The sequence below is a fragment of the Hemiscyllium ocellatum genome, chromosome 14, assembly GCF_020745735.1.
Source record: "Hemiscyllium ocellatum isolate sHemOce1 chromosome 14, sHemOce1.pat.X.cur, whole genome shotgun sequence".
NCBI classification, from domain to species: domain Eukaryota; kingdom Metazoa; phylum Chordata; class Chondrichthyes; order Orectolobiformes; family Hemiscylliidae; genus Hemiscyllium; species Hemiscyllium ocellatum.
In genome coordinates, this window is record NC_083414.1 from 26717790 (window position 1) to 26735592 (window position 17803).

Here is a 17803-nt window from a genome sequence, read left to right on the forward strand (position 1 = left end):
GAGTGAAACTGCAGTTAAGTTATGGGTTCTGTCTTCATGGAATGTGAAAAACCACACTGGATAAATGACATCAATCTACAAAATCAGCAATGTAATGTCCCACGAGGTGTTAGCTTAGAATTAAAGTGTAGTGGGTGCATGAAGGTTTATCACTTATCATTGACCCAGAAAGGCTACACATTAAAGTACTTGTGATAATTCCATTGCTTATGCAGATGAACAAGATTTGATTCTATGATTCAACTGCATTTTACTAAACTGTGATAAAAGACTTTAATGGTGGATCCTTTCTGAAAATAATTCAGTGTTTTGTGCTTGCTACATTGCGTGCATGGTATAGAAAGTTGGCACACCGCAACATGTATTAGCTTTTCAGACATGGATTTTAGTGCACTTATAGCCAAGGTCAGAAGTTCACAGCCTTGTCTGTTCAACTACTAACCCCTCATTTCCTGTCTGTGGTTTCCAAGTCTATATGGTACCTGTGGCTTTTTATTGCTATTGAAATCAGTTAAACCAGCACAAAATCGAATATGTTGTACACAGAATTAAATAAAAATTACACGAGAAGTCTGAATACAGTTTTATTGAGCAATCTTATCAGTGAGGAAATTGGAAGGACCATTAGTAAGTGACTAATTATGATGGGTTATTCAGTTTTAAACTGCTTACAGTATTATTTGCTCCACAAACTACATTTTATTGTTTAATTGATAAAATGTTGTTATTTATGCAATTCTAATATTTTTGAAATGCCTTTTCACTTTACAAGAATGTATTCACTTTTTAACCTCTATTCAGCTCACATTTTTTCATTTTTCAAACTTCATTCACAGGAGGAGGGCATTGCTGGCTAGGTCAGCATTTATTGCCTATCCGTAACGACCCAGAGAGCAGTTAAGAGTAAACAACATTATTGTGGGTCTGGTGTCATTTATAGGCCAGCCCAGTTTCTTTCCCTACAGGACATTAGTGAACCAGATGGGTTTTTCTAACAATCAGTTATGGATTCTTAGTCATAATTCCAGATTTTTCATTGAATTCAAATTCCACCATCTGCCGTGGTGAGATTTGAACCAGCTCCCCAGAACACTCTGTCTCCAGATTAACAGTCCAGCGATAATACCACGAGGCCACTGCTCATTTTCCATTTCACAAATTTCTCATCATTGATCATTAACTTGTTTTCTTAGTTTTCCACACAAGTAATTTTGAACTGAAATCCTTCTTCCTTGATTAGTCTTTACTTTTCCCAGTCCAGAACATTTTTTTCTATTCTTAAGTCAAATATTACTGTGATGTGGTTGTTATTTCTGAGTAGTTCTTCTCATATTAGTCACTCACTTTATTTTCCAGTATTGAACTAAGTAAAGCTTCATTCATTGTATGATTAGAAATATACTGATACTGAAAGAATTAATTATCTTTATTTTAGTCTATTTTTGAATACTTAAAATTAACCAGTATTATTGATCTCTGTGTGTGTCTGTGTATAATATATATAATGAGTTGTCAGCAGCTCTTTTATATCACTACTGTTTTGTGGCCTGTAAATCAGGCTGTAAGTTTGTAATTGTTTTTTCTTTTTCTTGACTATACTCATGTAAATTCTGTTTCAAAACAATTCAAAAGGGTAACCTTGCATTCTAGAATAATAATTGGAACCCTTTACTAACATTCCTATTCCTTGCCCTGTCCTATTTACTCCATAAGTTCTACAAGCAAATCCTAAGTTTTCAATCTTTGTATGTGACTTTGAGCGTCCTTGTTAGCAATAAAAATCTGTCAGCTCCCTGCAGGTCTATCATGGCTGCTTGGTCAGGGTCATTAAAACCCTGAAGTAAACTGCAGATACTGGGAATCAGAAACAGAAGTACAGTGCTGGAGTGACTCAATATCAACTCTGTCTTTCTCTCTACAGATGCTGCCAGACCTACTGCATTTCTCCAGCACTCTATTTGTGTTTCACTAAAACCCTGGTTTTGACAGGCAAGTTGTTTTAAAATTTAATTTCTGAAATTCCCTCCTTTAAAATCTGTCTACCTTCCCTCCTTTAAAATGCACCTGAAGACCTATTTCTTTGACCAAGCTTTTGGCCATCTGGCTTAATATCTGCTTATGTGACTCATAAATTCTATGTTCATTGAACCATGCCAATAAGTGAAAATCTCCTGGTTCTTACGCAGTCTCCTTCATTGTCTCTGGAAATGGTCATCTTTGCCTCACTTTCTACATTATTCCTGTGCTTGAGTCATCTAGAACTGCCTCTTGGGTTACCATATTCTAGCAGTTATGAGCCTTTGAATAACAGGCAATTTTTTAAACCATCTGTTCAAATTGTTTTTGTTTTCCATTTCTACTGATTTTATACTGTTCTTGTCACTTGCTATGAATATGTGGAGCAACAAAAATTAATAACTACAAATCAAAAGTATTATAAACAGACATTTTTAGGTGCTTTGAAGCCTGTTAAATTTCAAAACTCCAAAACACATGGACCAGGACTTTGCCAACTTAAGAAGTTGTGCACAAACCAGTTGCTTTTAATTGGCCTGAAGTGACTCAAAATTAGTGGAAGCCACATGGAACAAGAGAAGCTGTTGAAAGTAGAAGGGAGGCTGAAACTTTGATTAGCTCTTTCTATGCAAGCTGTGTGTGAACAAATAATTCATGAATCATTGCAGTAACTGTAACCACTAACTCATTTTGGAGGATAACCCGAAGCAACTCTGCGTAAACTGCATCATCTTGACATGAGCTGCAGAAATCTGGGCTAGCTAATGGACAACAAAAAGGGCATTGGTTGAATGGTAGAGATATAAGGAATACTGTCTTCCTATGACAAGACAAGAAGTTCATCTTCCACTATTACTGTTCAGATAGATGCCTCAACTACAATCGTACTATGTTGAAGAGCACTAACACCCTCCAAAGAACCTTTGCACACTTCAAACATAAAGTACCTAGAAAACCCAAACACACACAAGACTGGAACACTTAAATCATCTTCTGAATTCTCTGAGGCAGAACCAGTATCTAGCTTCACACTCTGTGGATCTGATTCCTGTACTAACCTATTCTCCGTTTTTAGTACCAGCACTCTTTTTTTATATTGTAGTTTTATATAGAGTAGATCCTGCCTTGAGCATAAATAAAAAACAAAATAATTGCAGATACTGTAAATCAGAAACAAAAACAAAAATTACTGGAAAAGCTTAACAGGTCTGGTAGCATCTGTGGAGAGAAAAAGTTAATGTTATGGGTCCAGTGACCGTTCCTCAGAACTGATGGTAGCTAAGGGGGAAAAAAAATTGAGCCTGTCTGCTAAATTGCCTGCAATGTCAGCATCCAATACGATTGTGAAAAAATTAGCAACCACGTCCTGTCATCATTCTCTTCCTGCTCTTTGCTGTCTAAGCAGGTTCCAGTACAGGATTATCTGAAATGAAAAAAAAGTTGGCTTGTAGTGATGATATAGGAGAAAGCAAGAAGACTTTAACACATTTCTGATTACTTACACTACCCAGCAAAGATTGAGGGAGATGTTTGATGGCAGAATCAGAATTATATCCCTGTTGTACCAGCTATCATTTATCACCCAACAAAAATCAAACAAAAATTATCCATCCACTATCGTATTGTTGATAATTTGTGTGCAGCAAGCACCAACTGAGTTGCTGCCTTTCCTACACTTCAATATAAACTGCACACCGAAAGTACTTCATTGACACTTTGCAATATCCTGTGGGCATTAAAACACTACATAATGCATATGTTTCTTTTATAATTTGGCCACAGTTGACATGTATCATTGTGAGGTAGGAGAAGGTGATCTGGCCCTGTAGAAGTGTGTTGCATAAATAGAGAAATTTGGAGAACATATCTCTTAGGCAAATTTATATCAGGTTTTGAGAAAACCAGGTCAAGGAATCCTATCACTTTAATGTATTATCTCAGAAAGAGACTAGCAGATTGTCACAAAGCAAACTTAGTGGGTGTAAAATGTGTGAAGTCATAAGAGTTTAAATCATGTGACTGTTTAATTCACCAGTAATTCATAAGGTTCATACTGGCACCTCTTCTCAGTGGTATAAAGGTACATAGGTTTCAGTGTGGTTAATCAGATTCTGTTACGACACTTTTAATGTTTAGTTGTTCAGGAACTTCACCTTCCTAATGTCTGAAACAGGTAAGATGAGAAATTGATAAATTACTGGTCGTAGAAAATAATGCTTATATATAGCTGATTTTTTTTTTAAAAATCAACCATGCTATGGTCTACTGAACATTTGTGCAAGTATTTGAGTACAGGTAGACTGGGTGATAAACATATAAAACAAGGAACTAAGTTAATTGTGTAAGTGTTATAAGCAGTTCTTATGCATTCTAGTGTATTTCAGATTAAAAAGTCTCTACTTTATTTGAAAGCTAAAGTGTTATGATTGTCCATGAGAAAAGTAGCAATTCTTTATGTAATGTTGGAAAGGGCACTGCTTATGTTTATAATTGCACTTGTTTGTATGAAGCCTTTTACAACTCCAGATTTTTAATTTTTTTTTAAAGTTTGGTCATTATCCTACTGTAGGGAAATGCAGCAGGTAATTTTTACACCACAATGTTCCACAGACAGGAAACGCAACAATGAGATAAATTATTGATCATTTCTTTCAGTTGTGTTCGTTAAGAGATAAATGACTGGAACACTGGGGAAACCATCTGGTCCTCTTTTTAAAAAGTTCTATGGGATATTTTATGGCCACCTGGTAGGATACATAGGATTTCTATTACATGTCTTGTGCATGTGGACCTCTTGTTAGCCTGACTTGCGTGTAAAGTTCATGGTAAACTGTTGGTACTTGGAATAACTTTGGCACTTCTAACCAGAGCATAGAAATACAGAAAAACCTAGAACTGAAATCATGTTGGTTTATTGGGAGAGATGCATGCTATAAGGGAAAGAGAGGAAGATTGAATAACATAACCAAAGACACTCTGGACTGCCATGAATTCCAGTTTAATAATAAATAGCTGGATAGTGCCACCGTGTTCTGCTATACAACGGAACTTGCATTCCATGAAATGCATGACAGATTTCTAGTTTAAATTGTAAGTAGACCACCTTATTAAATATTGAAAAAAATTATTGCACCAAAGTAATTTTAATGAGACAATGGCATCTAAATTCTAATATTTGACAGAGCAGCTGTTCAGACATCAACAATCGTATTTTTTGGTGTCGATTTACTTCCTGAGTCTGGTAACTTAAGTCAAGAAATCTTTCAGCTCAACATGCCAGCCTGAGGAGAAACTAGCCTGAATGATGGAATCTTCTCTCCAGGAAGTGGGATAGGGAAGACGTGGGTGGTTGCAAAATAGAGTCAGGATTGTCGCCCCATAGGTTGGAGGTAGCTGATGGGTGAGAGTGCTGTTAATCCACCTCACCCTTCATACTGACTTAATACCCCTACTATCATGTAATCTGCTCCAACCATGCAATCTCATCCCACCCCACCCACACCCTTCACTCTCCTTTCCATCTCGCTATGGGCAAACCTTGAGGAACATGTTAAATGAAACAAAATAAAGTTGTAAGGTCTGAACTTTCTAAGCAGTAACAATCATGAGTGGATTGCTGCTGTGCTTGAAGATTCTGTTCATCTAATTGCACTGTTGTGCAATTCTTTCAGGATCTTCTGATCCTAGTTATTAAAGAAAGCATCCTTCAGGTAATTCTTTTAAAGTGGAGGTGAGCCAGTTGAAGCTAGGATGTACCTAACTATCATATAGTACATTCAAATCTCAAGTCTTTGAATATGAGTGAATGGGTAGATGGATGTATAAGATGGGTTAGGTGTGCAATTGAGTTGGGGGTAGTAAAATAGAATCGCTACAGTGTGGAAACAGGCCCTTCAGTCCATCAAGTTCACACTGACCCTCCGAAGAGTAACCCACGCAGACTCATTCTCCTACCCTATTATCTTATATTTACCCCTGACTAATGCACCGAACCTACACATCTGTGAACGCTATGGACAACTTAGCATGGGTGATTCACCTAACCTGCACATCTTTGAATTGTGGGAGGAAACCGGAGCACTCAGAAAACCCACGCAGACATGGGGAGAATGTGCAAACTCCACACAGAAATCGAACCCAGCTCCCTGGTGCTGTGAGGCAGTAGTGCTAACCACTGAGCCATTGTGCCGCCCAGGTAGTAAGGTGAGTAGAGATGATCAGGGGTTTGTTTGGGAGCTGGATAGTAGCAGCATATTGGTGAGTCAGTGGGGAGTGGAGTTGATAATTGCTGTTAGGGCAGGTTTTAATCTGTACAATATTTCCTGGGTAACAATCCAGCTAATATCCACAGTTGTCTGAAGCATTCATGGAGGGTCCAAGGAAGCAGCAGAATTGTCCATTGGAAATTGTTGCGTGTTTCAACATAAGTGCACATGGATGGTCTTCCACAGACTTCATTTGAACATTTCAGCTGTACATTCAGTCTCTCCAGTCCTTGATCATGATCACCATAAGTTGTGGAAAGCAATTGAGCATTATTATTTTTCCAAATTTTATTCACACAAACAGCCTTTTTAAAATATTTTTTGAAGGGGTAGTGTTTTAAATAACTTGACAGTTCTACAACTGTCATCTGCCAAGTTTTATAATGACTCAACAAAGTTGTATTCCCACACTATGGGTTGTGGTTCTTTCTGCAATGAAAATGGTTCTGTTTGAACGCAACAGGAATTCAAGTGGCACTGCTGAATTCTGGTTTCCCATTTCTTTGGGTCACATTCCAACCCTTTCCCCTCGTGGCAAAGTGGGATCTATTAGAAATAGAACAGGACTTGCCAGCAAAGAAATGGAATTGGTACAAAAATGTAGAATAGGGTCCGTGAACTGGAATACAAATCCAAAGAAGAAAATTCAAAGAGTTGCATGATATTGTCAACCTCTTCAAAAGGAGGAGTATCTGGTGCCATTTAGTCATGACAGTGTGCCAAAACTACCAGATCCCACTTTGCTTTAATGCTGATAGTGGAAAACTGAGTATTGTTTGACAAGTTTAAAAGATTTAGAAGGTTCAAAATAATCCCTGCTAGAGGTTACTACTCATTTGTAAAAAAAAAAATTAAATTTGCTCTCGTATAATTATTTTACAATCTGGTAATCCAAATCATATTTAAATATTTCATTTTTTAAATAATATTGACAGTAAGGCAGCATTCAATCAACAATAGCATCAAGGAGCCCTGTCAAGACTAGAGTCTATGGGAATAGAGGAAAATCTCTCCACTGGTTAGAGTTGCACCAAGGACAGAGGAAGATGGTGTTGGTTGTTGGTCAATCATCTCAGCTCCAGCCATCTCTGTAGGAATACCTCAGAATAGATAGTTTCTAATCAACCTGTTTAGAGCTACTAAAGCATCTAGAACAGGTGAGACTTGAACCCAGGCATCATGGCTCAGAGGTAGAGACACTACTATTGTACTACAAGCGCCCTTAATTCACACAATAGATATAACTGAAAAGGTTGAGTAGAAAATGTGGTAAGGACTATGAATAGGAAGGGTTTGTAGGGATATGGGCCGGGTGCTGGCAAGAGGGACTAGATTGGGTTGGGATGTCTGGTTGGCGTGGACGGGTTGAACCGAAGGGTCTGTTTCCATGCTGTACATTTCTATGACTCCATGACTAGGCCAGACGCTGCCCTTCTCCGCCCCCCCCCCCACTCCCCAAAAAATTATTTTAAGAAGGTAGCCTAGACCCGAACTTTTTCTTATTTTTAAAGGCAGATGTGAACACTAAGCTCAAAGTTGTTTTACCTCAACTGTCGAATATTTCTGCTGATGAATGTTCAGTTTCCGATAGGTGTTTCTCTCTTCTCATCTTCCTGCAAGAGCACATCATCGACACCCTCCTTACTTGCAACAGTAGCCATTTTGGCTTTGTGTAATTAAGTGTGGCTAATACTGGGACAATGGTTACCACAACTTTCAGGCTGTCAGATGCCTTCTGACAGCCCACCTTTCTGTAGCAATTCAGTGAGTGGAGCAGCCGTACTGGTAAAATTCAGTACGAATTTTCGATAAAATCCACTCAATCCAGGAATGTTAGTACTGCTGCTCTTGTCGATGGGATGGGAAATTCCACAATTACCTTTGTTTTTGCATTCCATAGAGCCATTTGTCTGTGTCTAATAACATGGCCCAGGAAGGTGAGTTGGGCTTTGGCAAATTCACTTTTAGCCAGGTTTATCACCAAGCCTGCCTCCCAAAGTCGACCGAACAATTCTGATAAATGTTCCCTCTATATGTGACTGAAAATCACCAAGTCATTAATATTAACTACACAATTGGGTAATCCATAAATGACCTTGTTGGTTAGTCTGTAAAGTGTGGCTGTGGCATTTTTCATATCAAATGGCATGACTTTAAACTGATACAGTCCATTCAGCGTAACAAAAGCTGAAATTGACCTCATTCTTTCAGATGAAAGTACCTGCCGTGTTCTCTGAGCAAGTCTAACTTAGAAATATAAGTTGCTTGTCCCACCTTTTCAACATAGTCTTCCAAATCAGATATTCATCAGCATTGACTTCGTGATAGTCCACACATAACCGCTGGGTACCATCTAGCTTTGGCACCATTACTATGAGTGAGCTCCAGTCGCTGTAACTCTCTTTCATTATGTCATCTTCTGTCTCCTTTTGAACCTGTGCCAACTTTAGAGGGTTATGCCGATAAGGATGTTGCTTAATTAAACAACATCTCCTATATGTACATGACGCATAATTAGGTTAGTACCTTGTAGCTTATTTCCACATATCTCCCCATGTGATAGTAATAACTTTCAGGTCATTTCGATTTTCCTCTGGAAGGTAACTCAGTAATTTATCCCAATTTTTGGCAACTTCCTCATTGTCCAATTTAATTTGAGAAATGTCCAAATCAGAATCCTCTGAACTTGGTTCTTCACTCTGAGCTGTAAACAATAACAGTCTCCTTTTGGCTTTCCTTCCCTGTCAAAATACCTTTAAGCAGATTCACATGACATACACTGAGATTTCTTTCTGTCTGGAGTCCCTCTCAAGCAGTGCACCTCACTCAATTTCCTTTCCGCTTGATAAGGACCATTAAACCTTGCTTTTGAAGGTTCACCTATCACTGGAAGTAACACTAAGGTTTTATCTCCGATAGCAAAGTTGTGCGTTTTTGATTTCTTGTCTATTCCTGTTGCATTGCATGCCATGATACTGTAAATGCTGTCCAGCCAACTCCCCTGCTTTAATCATTCCCAAATGTTTGACACACCGTCCAAATATGAGCTGTGAATTTTGACTTGCCGATTTCTCCTTAATCAATTTTAGTAGTCCTCTCACTTTATGCCCAAAAACTAATTCAATTGAACTGAATTTGGTTGATTTATTTGGTGCATCTGTGATCGCAAAAAGTACAAACAGAATTCCCTTATCCCAATCATCTGGGTGGTGTTGACTCTTAACCCTCAGCATGGTCTTTAATGTCTGATGCCACCTTTTTAGCACTCCCTGCGATTCTGGATGATCTACAGTGGATTTGAATTGTTTTATTCCTAAGTTGTTCATAACTTGAAAAATTTGATGTGAAGTTTGACCCTTGATCTGATTGTATCTCTGTGGGTGGTCTGTATGCAGTGAAAAATCGAGTAACTCCTCTCCAATGCTTTTAGTGGTGATATTGCAGAATGGAATGACCTTTGGAAATCTAGTGGACCCATCCATTATTGTTAACTAATAGATTCCAAGTTTGTTTTAGTTAGGGGTCCTATTTTTTTTAAAAGGTTCCTCAAAGGCAGGAATAGGTATTAAAAATGGAGGTTTTCTGCAAAACCACTGCCTGTGGTTTTCCAATTACCTGACATTTTATGACATGTCTGGCAAAATTCAACACCATCTTTGTGCAGTCCAAGCCAGTAAAAATGTTTTGTTATTTTGGCTTGAGTTTTTCTCACCCCTAAATGACCCCCTACTGGTAGTTCATGCACCACCCATAACACCAACTTTCTATAACCCACTGGCAATACGACTTCATTAACTTCTGCCCATTTCTCAGATGCTTGAATATGTGGTAGTCTTCATTTCCTCACTAAGACATCATTTTTAAGATAGTAGCATTCATGGATTCATTCGGGTTCTTTATCCTTGTAGATACAGTCACTTTAAATTTTGATCTTTCTTCTGTGACGCAGTAAATCTATCTGCGATAAAGATGTCTACTTTGTCATTTATCTGCTCCTGGTTGTTCTCAACCAATTGATCAAACAGGGTCTCAGCTAATTCCACTTCAACTTTCTTATCTGTACTCATTGATGGGCGGCACGGTGGCACAGTGGTTAGCACTGCTGCCTCACAGCGCCTGAGACCCGGGTTCAATTCCTGACTCAGGCGACTGACTGTGTGGAGTTTGCACGTTCTCCCCGTGTCTGCGTGGGTTTCCTCCGGGTGCTCCGGTTTCCTCCCACAGTCCAAAGATGTGCGGGTCAGGTGAATTGGCCATGCTAAATTGCCCTTAGTGTTAGGTAAGGGGTAAATGTAGGGGTAGGGGGTAAGTTGCGCTTTGGCGGGTCGGTGTGGACTTGTTGGGCCAAAGGGCCTGTTTCCACACTGTAAGTAATCTAATTGATCTCTCTTGTTTCAACTGATGATTTTTGTGACCACGTTACTGCACAGTCAGGGACAAAAAATCCCAGGATATGTGTCCTGCAATAGTTTAGTTCCTGAGTATCCACTGGGCTTTCAACCAATAGACCAGCTATATCGTTAGCAAGGACGAATTGTATTCCTGGAACTGAGAGTTTGTCCAGTACTTCTACCATGACTTCTCCCCTCTTCACTGGACACTAACTTCACTCAACATAATTGAGCACTTCTCATCATGAATTCCCATTACTAGCATCTTTTTGGCAGTGGTCCTTCGGAGATGCGCATCTCCTCATCTTTCAACAAAGATTGAGAGGATCCTATATCTCTTCATATTGTAACCTCTTTATCTGCTGCTCCTATACAAATAAACTCTACCTTTTGCAGGTATATGGTTTAAGAAGATCTGGCATTTCCTCCAACCAGGTTGTACATTCTGGTGCAATTTTCTAGCCTCCACTGTGCTTTCTGTTACCACTCCAACAAAATTCACTGGCTTATCTGGTTTTCCTACATCTGGCCTTTCAGTGCTTTTGTTTTTACCCACCAACACTGATTTCGCGTGGCCTACTTTATTGCAGTGAAATCACTAGAGCTTTTAGCTTCCCTGACCCCTTCAAGGGTTTCCTTTTTACCCTGTGGTAATTTTACTCTGTGGTAATTTATCCTTATTATCTTTACCAAGGTCAACTTTTCCCTTTCCACGTGAGGATTTCTTTTTGCCCAATTTCTGTCCCTCACGGATTGAAATTGATTTTTGAAGCCAAACTTTGATTGTGGACCAACTCATAATCATCAGCCATCTTAGTTGCTAATCTTGCTGTTTTAACTCACTGCTCTACTCTCTCACCGCACCCCCCAGGTCATCTCCTCTGCACAGAAGCTCTTCAGCCACGTTCTCAACCCTCAACTCAGCACCGCCCTCCTAACCTGCAATCCTCCTCCTGACCTCTCCGCCCCCACCCCACTCCGGCCTATCACCCTCACCTTGACCTCCTTCCACCTATCCCACCTCCATCGCCCCTCCCCCTAGTCCCTCCTCCCTACCTTTTATCTTAGCCTGCTTGGCTCTCTCTCTCTTATTCCTGATGAAGGGCTTATGCTCGAAACGTTGAATTCTCTATTCCTGAGATGCTGCCTGGCCTGCTGTGCTTTGACCAGCAACACATTTGCAGCTGTGATCTCCAGCATCTGCAGACCTCATTTTTTACTACTACAAGTTCTCACTACTTCAGGAAGTAAATTTTTGAACTCCTCCAAAATAATTGTCTCTCTCAGAGCGTCATAGGTATGCTCTGTTTTTAATGCCCTTATCGACCTATCGAAATTACATTGTTTGATCCTTTCAAACTCAATGCAGATTTGACCAGGGTCCCTCCTTAGATTTCTGAAACGTTGTCTATAGGCTTCTGGCACAAGCTCATATGCACTTAAGATGGCTTTCTTCACCACCTCATACACCCCAGGAACCACCTCTGATAATGATGTGAATACCTAACTCGCTCTACCTACAAGTTCTGTTTGAATCAACAAATCCCACATTTGGTTAGCTACCTTTTCAAATGAGATGAAAAAGTTTTCCACACCCTTCTCATCAAATTTAGGCAATGTATGAATAGATTTTAACAGATCCTCACCAGGCCTTTGCCTACCATGGGTTTGCTCGTCCTCACTCTCTCAATCACTGAGCTTATCTTCAGCTTTCACCTCCATCCTTTTAAGCTGACTTTCCTGTCTAAGTGCTAATTTCTGTAATTCAAACTCCCCCTCTTTCCTTTTTTTCTCTCTCTCTCCTTTTTCTTTCCACTGCTTTTAATCATGATTCAAATTATTTCATTTGCTTCCCTTTCCTTGTCTTTTGCCTCTAATTCAAGCTGCTTCATTTTCAATTGAAGTTTAGCCATCTCTAAAGATTCCAATGGCATTTCCAACAAATTTAAATGCTAAGTAATTGCTATAATTGTCTCTCCTTTCCTCATGGAATGAGGCAGCACCAACTAATTGCTAATTTCAGCAGCTTGGTCTTAAATACCTTTTGGGGGAAAAAAAACCTCGAAGTCACTTCTTCCACCCCAGAAAGCTCTGGGTGACGAAAAGAGCCATTGCTATCCCAAGTTAAAAATCACACAACATCAGGTTATAGTCCAACAGGTTTAATTGGAAGCACCCTAGCTTTCGGAGTGACACTCCTTCATCAGGTGATTGTGGAGGGTTAGAATACTATCACTGTATTCTAACAGTTAAAAGGCTTAATAGACAATCAATTTTTCAATGTATAATTTCAGTTACATCACACTGCAAATTTTTGCTATAAGTTCTGTTACGATCGAGCCCTCCACTATCACCTGATGAAGGAGCATCGCTCCAAAAGCTAGTGTGCTTCCAATTAAACCTGTTGGACTATAACCTGGTGTTGTGTGATTTTTAACTTTGTACACCCCAGTCCAACACCGGCATCTCCAAATCATGATTGCTATCCCAAGCACTGTTTAAACCAACCAAATCAACAAGTAAAAAGTGAGGTCTGCAGATGCTGGAGATCAGAGCTGAAAATGTGTTGCTGGTTAAAGCACAGCAGGTTAGGCAGTATCCAAGGAACAGGAAATTCGACGTTTCGGGCCAGAGCCCTTCATCAGGAAATCAACACCCAGAACAAAAAAACACTGACACCTCTACCACTCACTGCCTTCGAGTCCAACAACCCTAATCTCAAGTCAGAACTATGGAACAAATCATGCAAAGAGCCCCTAATCTGTTATGGACCAGGCCACACCCCTCAAAACGTTTCAAATACTTGCAGTAGTCCCCACTAACAGACCTTGGCAAAAAAAGGAAAAAGTCAAATACAGGTTCTTACAGGAGAGAAAAAGGGTGAGCGAGACAGAGAGGGAGAGATGGCAGAGAGATTCAGCATGGGACACCTTCTTCCATGTAGCTGTTTCTTTAACCAGCAGCCTCAAAACTGACTGATTTCTTGCTCTGAACAGCCAGACTGCTAAAACCCAAACCAAGCCAACCAAATCAACCCAGAGAAAAGTGGAGCTGGGATAACTGGCCACTCCCCTTTCATTGTACATGTGTTTTTTTTAAACTTTCCCAAGTAGATTAACCCAGACACTTTGGAGCCTCCTGCAAAACAAAAATCAAGGACAACCTAACCTTGTTAAAGGAGAATCATCATCGACTAGGCCCAACCATCTTCAGCTACTTCATCAATGACTTTCCCTCTATTATAAGGTTAGATATACAAATGTTCAGCACCATTTGCAACCCCTCAGATACTGAAGTAATGCATGTCCAAATGCAGCAATAACTTGACAATATCCAGGCTTGAACTGACAAGCGGCAAATTACATTTGTGTGACAGAAGTGCCAGACTAAATTTCCAATGAAAGAATATAATCATCATTTTTTGATACTCAATGGCATTGTAATTGCTGAATCCTCCTCTATTAATATCTTGAGGGTTGTGTTTGCATAAAAATTGAACTGTGCTCACTGCAAAAATCATATGGCTGCAAGAGCAGGTCAGAGGCTAAGAATTTGGCAGCAAGTATTTCACATTCTGACTCCCCAAGACACAAGTCAGGAGTGTGATGGAATACTCTACACTTGCCTGGATGAGTGCAGCTCAAATAACACTCAAGGAACTTGACACCACACAGGACAAAGCAACCTATTTGTTTGGCGCAACATCCACAAATGTTCATTCTCTTCATCATCACCACACAGTAACAGTGTGTACCCTTTTTTTAAGGTGCACTGCAGAAATTCACTCAGACTCCTTAGCATTTCCAAATGCATTGACCATAATCATGTAGGAGAATAAGGACAGCAGATACCAGGGAACAACTCCATCTCCAAGTTCCCCTCCAAGCTACTCACTTTCTTGACATTGCCATTCCTTCTCTATTGCTGGATCAAAATCTGTAAGTTCTTCCACAATGGCATTGTGACTGTGCCTACACTTAATTTACTGCAGAGATTCAAGAAGGTGGCTCAGCACCACCTTCTCAGGGAAATCTTGGGATGGGCATGGACATTGGCTGGGCCATCCATCCCTAGCAATGAAGCCCAAATCCTTTTGATTTAATAGAAATTCAGCCATTTTTTTCTTTAATAATTTATTGAGTAGTGTTTTTTGAGTAGAACCTGTTGTAATATAAAATCCACGACAGCAAAGTGCCTTCTAAAGGAAACTTGGGACAAGTGTGAACAGGAACAGTAACTGTGTATTACCTTTAACCAAGTAAAATGAAGAATTCTTCAAGCAATTTGCACAAGTTAATCTGTAGTATTTAAATAGTTGATTCGATGCCTGAAAAAGTACGGACCACAAAAGAAAGAGAGCAAGAAACGTGGTGAAGGAAGAGAGGAAGGGCAAATTGAATATATTTAATTTTCATTTGTCTTAAAACTCCTACGATAACTAAACTCATAAGAAATGAGAGTTCATACTTATAAAAGAGTTTTCCCCATTGCTGGAGAAGTTGTTAACTAATTAAGACTTATTGTAGCATGAAAAGTTAACTTGCACCTGAATGTTCAGGTGCTAACTGTGCAGGTGTGTTTAATACATATAATAAGGACTGCATACTGTTATGTATATTTTTGGATGCCAAGTCTTTTGGTGAAATACTGATGTTAGTCTTCTGGAGCAGCAAGACAACTCTGACAGAAACAATAGGATTTCCATGTTTTAATTGCACATGCACCACTGTTGGAAGTTGTCATCTATTTTTCTCCTTGACAGCGGTGAGCACCTCCCTTTTATTTTTGCTGTAAATTCCAGGCCATTAGCTTAGATATAGTTGAACAGCAAGCAGTGCCACAGGATATGGTCAGTGCTCATTTTTGAACCCTGTAAATGATCATTCTTTTGTCTAACTACTGTGTGTGTTGCAACCAAGTTTGATCCTTCCTTTACCATTGTGCATAGATGCATTCTTTCACCAGATGTTACTGAATCACAATAAGGAATATGAATCTAGTTGATTTTTTTTCTCCAAAACCATAAGGTCCAAAATAGTCTGATTAAATCTAACTTGTCATATGTTGAATGCCATGTACTTGCTCCACATTAACCCCTTTTTGGAAGTGAATATGCACAGACATCAGATGGTAAGAGGAACAGAAGCGTGACCCTACCTCCAATTTGATACGGAGGAGCTAGTGTTGGACTAAGGTGGACAAAGTTAAAAATCCCACAACACCAGGTTATAGTCCAAAGGTTGACTTCCGTGCACTAGCTTTCAGAGCACTGCTTCTTCATTAGGTGGCCCACAACCACCTGATGAAGGAGCGGCGCTCTGAAAGCTAGTGCATGCAAATAAACGTATTGGACTATAACTTGGTGTTGTGTGCTTTTTAACTTTGTCCCGTTTGAATAGTATAGCCTGCTGACGACATATACTGTTGAATGGCTGATGTTTCAGAGGATTAGCATCACTGGGAAAGCCATGTAACAGATTGTCACCACCCTGAGAAAGAGGATTTGAAGAAATGAAATTGAAGAATAATTCCTTTTAAATTATAGTTGGCATGCATATAATTGAAAAGCTAAGCTGCTGTAAAATGTGATCTCCAGTAGATCCTTATCATTTTACATTAAACTTTAGATGTAAGGTTCATGACTGTTTCTCTATTCATTTGTGTCCTGAGGCAAGGTAAGCTTTATGTAAATCTCAAGTAGTTCTAAAGCATAAAGTATTGAATTAAATAAAGTCAGTGATTACCATATCATTAATGGATTTTTTTTTGTTGCAATCAGCTCAATATTTAGTTTAACCACAATTAGGAATGCTTGAATAGTATGCTTTAACCAAACCAGTGAATGGCTTGAGGTGAGGCATATATCCCAGTTGATAGGATGGTAAATGAAGTTGTTTAAAATCCAAATTTATTTTCTGTCTTCACAGTTTTTATCATTGTGTTTATGATGTCACTCACATTCCCATAATGTCTTGGTTTACCAGTTTATCAGTTTTATTGAAGGAAATGTTATTTAAAGGAAGAAAGCAGAATAGAAGGATCTGACCGTTTTCATAGTATCACTTGAGGCAAATTATTCTGACTTTTAGTTGACTAGAGGATTCTCCCTCAGAATTTAGAAATCTGCCAAAAGACAAGTAATACTGAAAGCCAACAAAATGAAAAGGACTTTGTCAGCCTGCAGTTTCATTTTCAGACCAGGACCTGCCGTAGGTTTTGTCTTCTGCATGGTAGTATGTTGAAAGAAAATTTATTTCAGTGGAAAATCTAGCAATTTGCACTGTATTGGATGTGCTGTCTGTGTGCTGAAGAAACTGCAGACCATTAATCAGATTTATTTCAACAAAGGGAAGTGGAACATGGTGCTCTGGCTAGTGAGACCACTGTCTAGAGGTATTTTAAATGAAGATCTGGTGACTGAGGAAGTTCATTGAACACACCAACAGTTAAATAACCTCAGTTAAAACACAGTTCTATAAATAAATGAATAAATGCCTCCACTAAAAGAGAACATGAGAAATGTGACACAAATATGCCAAATATTTGCATAGTGGCACAGTGGTTAGCACTGCTGCCTCACAGCACCAGAGACCCGGGTTCACTTCCCGCCTCAGGCAACTGTCTGTGTGGAATTCACACATTTTCACCGTGTCTGCGCGGGTTTCCTCCGGGTGCTCCGGTTTCCTCCCACAGTCCAAAAACGTACAGGTTAGATGAATTGGCCATGCTAAATTGCCCATGTTGTCAGGTGAAGGGGTAATTGTAGGGGAATGGGTCAGGGTGGGTTACTCTTCGGAGGGTCAGTGTGGACTTGTTGGGTCGAAGGGCCTGTTTCCACATTGTAAAGTAATCTAATCTTTAAAAAAAACGCACATTAATTTTCAGGCTCTAGAGAAGAATAACTAATGACTCTAAAGTCACAGTTTTAAAAAAAAAAGTCACAACAGATATGAGGAAGATTCTTTAAATTCTTTCTTGAGGTGGGGAAGGTGGTGGTGGTGGTACTGAGCGTCACTGGTGAGGCCAGCCTTTGTTCACCATCCCTCACCTCCCTTGGGAAGGTAATGGTGAGGAGAAAGTGAGGACTGCAGATGCAGAAGGTAATGGTGACCTGCCTTCTTGAATCACTAC

The 17803-nt window shown here is 39.5% G+C and overlaps 1 protein-coding gene across 6 annotated transcripts in view; it reads left to right on the plus strand.

The window, feature by feature from the left end:
* Positions 1-17803, plus strand: part of pparg (peroxisome proliferator-activated receptor gamma) — a 178556-nt gene that overhangs the window by 123570 nt on the left and 37183 nt on the right. For 4 of the 6 annotated variants that reach the window (XM_060835531.1, XM_060835526.1, XM_060835528.1 and 1 more), the window contains one exon: positions 1922-1989. The exons of the other annotated variants lie outside the window; for them this stretch is intronic. The gene's annotated coding sequence lies outside the window, so the exon portion shown is untranslated. The remainder of the gene's footprint in view (positions 1-1921; positions 1990-17803) is intronic. 6 annotated transcript variants of the gene reach the window in all.